Below are 6884 nucleotides of genomic sequence, written 5' to 3' on the forward strand. Positions count from 1 at the left end.
CCGTGGCTGCCTGCACAAGTACATCCAGGAAGAAATACAGTTCTTAAACATCCCCTCGCTCGGCGCAGCATACCGGTATGCTGTCAAGGTCGAGCAGAAGTTTAAACAAAAGAAGCGAGACTTTGGATCTGCGAATCCAAAGCAGGGGAAAGGTGCCCTAAACCACAGAACAAAGGACAAAGCCAAGGCGGGACAGCCCAAGACAACCAGCCGAAGCTGCAAGCAAAGAGCAACGCCGCGAAGCCGAGAAAGGACACTGGAAAATGGTGCGAGTTCCATAAGAGCTCCACTCACAACACAAGTGAGTGTGTCGGGCCAAGCAGTCACTGGTGGCTGAGCTAAAGGTTTCAGAATCAGATGCATGTTCCGACTCTGAGTCAGAACCCGATAAGGGGTATGAAAAAGGGAAGCAGATCATTGATGCGGATCCAGCGCCACTGTTGCTACCGCAAAGATCCAGAAAAATGAACTCGAAGATCCAGAGGAGGAGGAGCGTCTCTTCCACTCCCAGATGTGGGTAAAGGGCTCCCCGATACAGTTCATTGTTGATAGCGGGAGTCAAAAGAACCTCATTTCGGCAGAGGTCGTGAAGCGGTTGGGCTTACCGACCACAGCACATCCACAACCATACACCATTGGGTGGCTTCACCAAGGGCGAGATCTTCGCGTGAGCCAGCAGTGTCGCCTTCCATACAACATCAAGCCCTTCACGGATGAGGTATTGTGTGACATTGCTCCCCTTGAAGTTTGTGATGTATTACTAGGACAACCATACTTGTGGAAGCGACATGCTGTGTATGAATCAAGGCCCCGTGCTGTTATTATTACATTGGGAAATAAGTTGTTCAGGATACCAGAGGTAGCACCACCTGCCGCCATCTCTTTGATTACTGCAAAACAATGCAGTAAGATCATTTCCAAAACCAGGAAATTTGTTTTCCTGATGATACGCCCTCAAGGGAAGAAGAAGACAGTGGCCGCGGCCTCCAAACGGGGTTCCTCTGCACGGCAGCTACAGATGGACAAGATTGTGGAGGAGTACGAAGACATCTTCACCTCCCCGGCAGGGGTTCCTCTGCACTGTCAAGTCAAGCACTCCATCGATCTGACCCCAGGTGCGCGCCTACCCAATGGACCAATTTATCGGCGCTCCGTTCTGGAGAACAATGAAATCAAGAGACAGATTCAGGAGCTCCTGCAGAAAGGTCACATCCGTCCGAGTTCTTCGCCCTGTGGGAGCCCGATAGTGTTGGTACAGAAGAAGGATGGGACGTGGAGACTCTGTATTGACTATCGGGCGCTGAACAAGATCACTGTCCGTAATAGGTACCCGATCCCGCGGATTGATGACCTCCTAGACCAACTAAAGGGGGCGAAATATTTCAGCAAGATCGATCTGAAGTCAGGATACACCAGGTACCAATTGAACCCTCAGATGTGTGGAAGACTGCCTTCAAATCCAAGGAGGGCCTCTTCGAATGGTTGGTCATGCCTTTCGGATTGACGAATGCTCCTGCAACCTTTATGAGGCTAATGGATGACATCTTGCGGCCATTCACCAACTCCTTTGTAGTAGTATACTTGGATGACATTCTGATCTTCAGCCAGAGTTGGGAAGAGCACATCCACCACATCCGACAGGTTCTCCAAACACTGCGGCAACACAAGCTATGTGCCAATTTGGAGAAATGCACTTTTGGCATGACCGAGGTTCAGTATCTGGGATACATCATTGATGAACAGGGGGTGCATGTCGATCCAGCCAAGGTCCAAGTCATTCGGGATTGGCCCTCTCCAACCACTCTAACAGAGCTCCGCAGCTTTCTAGGTCTTGCCAACTTCTACCGCAGGTTTGTGTTGGGATTTTCTCATATTTCTTGGCCCTTGAGTCAAGTCACCAGGGCGGGGCGAAAGCAAAATTCTTTTGGTCTGAATCTCAACAGAAGTCATTCAGGGAGTTGAAGGATCGCCTCTGCACGGCACCAGTGCTCGCGTTACCAGATTTACAACAACCATTTGAGGTCGAGACAGATGCCTCTGACTATGCTATTGGGGCAGTCCTTACTCAACATGGACATCCAGTGGCATATCACAGTGAAACACTTTCAGACACAGTCCGGAAGTACCCCACTTATGATAAAGAGATGTATTCCATTGTACAGGCCTGCCGACAATGGAAGCATTACATTTTGGGGAAGGAAACGGTCATCCACACAGACCACCGACCTCTGCAGTTCATACAGACCCAAGGGAAATTGCAGAATGATCGCCATCAGAAGTGGTCTACATACCTGCAACAGTTTCACTTGAATATCAAGTATAAAAAGGGCAGCACCATAATGTTGCAGATTGCCTCAGTCGACCACCGATCATGGCGCTAACCACCGTGCTCAACTCTTGCGGGCACGAGACTTCTAATTGGCCACTTCTCTACAAAAGCGACCCAGAATTCGGCCACACATACCAGACACTCTTGGAGGGTCGGCAGGTTGCAGATTTTCACCTCCAGGATGCCCTATTATGCCACCTCGGTCACCTCTGTGTTCCTTCAAGCGAGCGTGCCAAGATTATTTGGGAAGCACACTACAGTCGGGCTGCTGGGCATTTCGGGGTCGAGAAAACAGTGGCAGTGCTGCAAAACTATTTCTATTGGCCGAATCTTCGACAGGATGTTGGGAAGTACATCCGATCATGTACTGCCTGTGCCATTACCAAACCGACCATTAAGAAGCAAGGCCTCTATACCCCGTTGCCTACCCCTAGTCGACCTTGGGAATCCATCTCCATGGATTACATGTCAGGCCTTCCTTCCACTAAGCATGGAAATGACTGTGTTTTTGTGGTCGTCGACAGGTTCTCAAAGATGGCCATTATGATGGCCTGCAAGAAGAATATCACAGCAGAAGCCACTGCTAAACTCTTCTTTGAACGAGTGTGGGTGCACTTTGGGATCCCGCAGTCTATCATCTCAGATCGGGACAGTCGGTTTCTCAGCACATTTTGGTCCAGTCTCTGGTCAATGCTGGACACCAAACTCACGAAGTCCACAGCCTTCCATCCTCAAACTGATGGCCAGACAGAGGTTGTCAACAGAATGATTGTGCACATTCTGCGCATGTATAACTCAAAGCATCCACGCACATGGGACGAGAGCCTCCCCTATGTTCGGCACAGCTACAACCGAGCTCTTCACAGCTCCACTGGCCATAGCCCTTTTCAGGTGGGTTTAGGATTCCAGCCACTATGCCCCATTGATGTGGCCATGCCACTTGCAGCTACTCACATGAATTCAGCTCATGTCCAGTCCGAAACAGATAAGGCCACCAGCTTCATTGAGCGCATCCAACATATTCGCCAGCAGGTCCATGACATTCTTGAGAAATCAAATGCCAAGTACAAGCAGCGACATGATCAACACCGGGTGCCACACAAGTTTCAGGTGGGCGACAAAGTCTGGTTGCATTTGCAAAAGGAACGCCTTACTAGAGCCTATCGGAAATTGAGACCACTTCGATATGGTCCTTACACCATTACTAAGGCTATGGGAGACAATGCATTTGAGCTCAGCATTCCCCCATTCCTTGGCCTGCACCCAGTGTTCAATGTGGACCGCCTTCGGCCATACTTTCCACCATTGCTAGACACATCCGACATTGCAGAACAGCTCAAACCCACAGAATTAAATCCAGATTGCATGGAACAAGCTGCAACTGATCGGATCATGGACACACAGATCAAGAACACTCGCCAACAGCATATCCAACTGTATCGAGTTGTCAAAGCAGGCCAACTCCTTCAGCAGGGCAAGTGGCTCACCGGGGAACAAGTTCAGCAGAGGTTTCCTCATCTCATGGAGGAGCTCAACGCAATGGGGACCATTGCTTCCTAAGGGGGGAGGAATGATCCAGGTGGATATTGGTGGCCACCTGCCAGGTCCACCTAGAACCCCACCATTGTCTTTCTCAGCATTTTCAGTTTCCTTAATTGTAGCACAGTTTACTATTTTTAGCAGTTTTTCAGGTCCTGAACTTCCGGAGCCGTTTTGAGGCCCTAAACGACGTTTTTTTTGGAATTCTGGGGCGACTGAGCCCTATCATTGCCCCCAAAGTGGTAGTACTCGGATAGATCTTTCTAACGAGCTATCGTACGCGTCAAACGGAGATCGTATGCCAAAGTTTACGACCCGGGAAATTGATGTACCAATTTACCCAAACGGGGCCACAATTTGGCGTTTCATCTTCTAGGGTTAGGTTTTCGGTATGTGAAGGGTTTTCCATTGTTTCTCAACAATAAATAGGCCTTCGAACCTCATTGTAATACAGTTCAGAACAGTTCAGAGGCATGTAGCCATCACATCTCTTCTCAGAGATAAGCTACCATCGCCCTAGCTAGTTTATTGCCATTTCTGTTTGTAAGCATATTTCAGTATTTTCCATTAATGAAATGAAGTATTATTTCCGCTGCATCTTTGTGTATATGGTTATCTCTGTAATTTGTTGCGTTCCTGTTTAAATCCGGATCAGTGGTATCAGAGCGGTCTGCTTTTTCTCTGTTTTTCTTTGCATGTCCCCAACAAGGTCGGGATATAAGGAGTTAGGGCTTGAACTGGTTGAACCTTTGCAAGACCAGCCTCGCAAATCCCGACGGCCTCCCATGGCGGACGAGAAGAAAGACGAGGGGGCAGGAGATCCCATCAAAATCTTGCTCGAAGAAGCGCTCGAGCGACAACGGAACGCGATGATGGACAGCTTTGCGCAGATCCTTCAACGGCTACCCAGAAGCGGCGCATCGGCGTCCAGTAGCTCCTCTGGAAATGCCACACCCTTTAAGGTACAAGTTAATTTTGAAATCCCCATATTCGAGGGTCAGATAGACGCCGATGCCGTAGATAAATGGTTAAATCTGCTAGAGGGTTATTTTTCTGTTCATGAATTTTCGAGTCGGGAAAAGATTGTTTTTGCTCTTCTCAAAGCAGCCCCCCACATCAAGGACTGGTGGGAAACCTACTGCGAGCAGAAGGATGAAAGTACTGGCTCACTATTTTCAGCCGCACCACCTGGGATTCGTTCCGGGATGCCATCAAGGAGCAGTACTACCCTGTCGGAAGCTATGAGGATGAATACATAAAGTGGACCACGCTGCGGCAGGGAAGGGACCAAGACGTGCCGGAGTTCACCAATCTTTTCCATACCCTTCGCACAAAGTTGGGTATCAAGGATTCGGAGCAACATTTGATACTCAAATACCGTGGCTGCCTGCACAAGTACATCCAGGAAGAAATACAGTTCTTAAACATCCCCTCGCTCGGCGCAGCATACCGGTATGCTGTCAAGGTCGAGCAGAAGTTTAAACAAAAGAAGCGAGACTTTGGATCTGCGAATCCAAAGCAGGGGAAAGGTGCCCCTAAACCACAGAACAAAGGACAAAGCCAAGGCGGACAGCCCAAGACAACCAGCCGAAGCTGCAAGCAAAGAGCAACGCCGCGAAGCCGAGAAAGGACACTGGAAAATGGTGCGAGTTCCATAAGAGCTCCACTCACAACACAAGTGAGTGTCGGGCCAAGCAGTCACTGGTGGCTGAGCTAAAGGTTTCAGAATCAGATGCATGTTCCGACTCTGAGTCAGAACCCGATAAGGGGTATGAAAAAGGGAAGCAGATCATTGATGCGGATCCCAGCGCCACTGTTGCTACCGCAAAGATCCAGAAAAATGAACCCGAAGATCCAGAGGAGGAGGAGCGTCTCTTCCACTCCCAGATGTGGGTAAAGGGCTCCCCGATACAGTTCATTGTTGATAGCGGGAGTCAAAAGAACCTCATTTCGGCAGAGGTCGTGAAGCGGTTGGGCTTACCGACCACAGCACATCCACAACCATACACCATTGGGTGGCTTCACCAAGGGCGAGATCTTCGCGTGAGCCAGCAGTGTCGCCTTCCATACAACATCAAGCCCTTCACGGATGAGGTATTGTGTGACATTGCTCCCCTTGAAGTTTGTGATGTATTACTAGGACAACCATACTTGTGGAAGCGACATGCTGTGTATGAATCAAGGCCCCGTGCTGTTATTATTACATTGGGAAATAAGTTGTTCGGATACCAGAGGTAGCACCACCTGCCGCCATCTCTTTGATTACTGCAAAACAATGCAGTAAGATCATTTCCAAAACCAGGAAATTTGTTTTCCTGATGATACGCCCTCAAGGGAAGAAGAAGACAGTGGCCGCGGCCTCCAAACGGGGTCCTCTGCACGGACAGCTACAGATGGACAAGATTGTGGAGGAGTACGAAGACATCTTCACCTCCCCGGCAGGGATTCCTTTGCACTGTCAAGTCAAGCACTCCATCGATCTGACCCCAGGTGCGCCGCACCCAATGGACCAATTTATCGGCGCTCGTTCTGGAGAACAATGAAATCAAGAGACAGATTCGGGAGCTCCTGCAGAAAGGTCACATCCGTCCGAGTTCTTCGCCCTGTGGGAGCCCGATAGTGTTGGTACAGAAGAAGGATGGGACGTGGAGACTCTGTATTGACTATCGGGCGCTGAACAAGATCACTGTCCGTAATAGGTACCGATCCCGCGGATTGATGACCTCCTAGACCAACTAAAGGGGGCGAAATATTTCAGCAAGATCGATCTGAAGTCAGGATACCACCAGGTACCAATTGAACCCTCAGATGTGTGGAAGACTGCCTTCAAATCCAAGGAGGGCCTCTTCGAATGGTTGGTCATGCCTTTCGGATTGACGAATGCTCCTGCAACCTTTATGAGGCTAATGGATGACATCTTGCGGCCATTCACCAACTCCTTTGTAGTAGTATACTTGGATGACATTCTGATCTTCAGCCAGAGTTGGGAAGAGCACCTCCACCACATCCGACAGAT

This window comes from Pinus tabuliformis, chromosome 5_1, assembly GCF_031772625.1.
Source record: "Pinus tabuliformis cultivar Carrire ecotype Pingquan chromosome 5_1, CPIR1, whole genome shotgun sequence".
NCBI lineage: Eukaryota > Viridiplantae > Streptophyta > Pinopsida > Pinales > Pinaceae > Pinus > Pinus tabuliformis.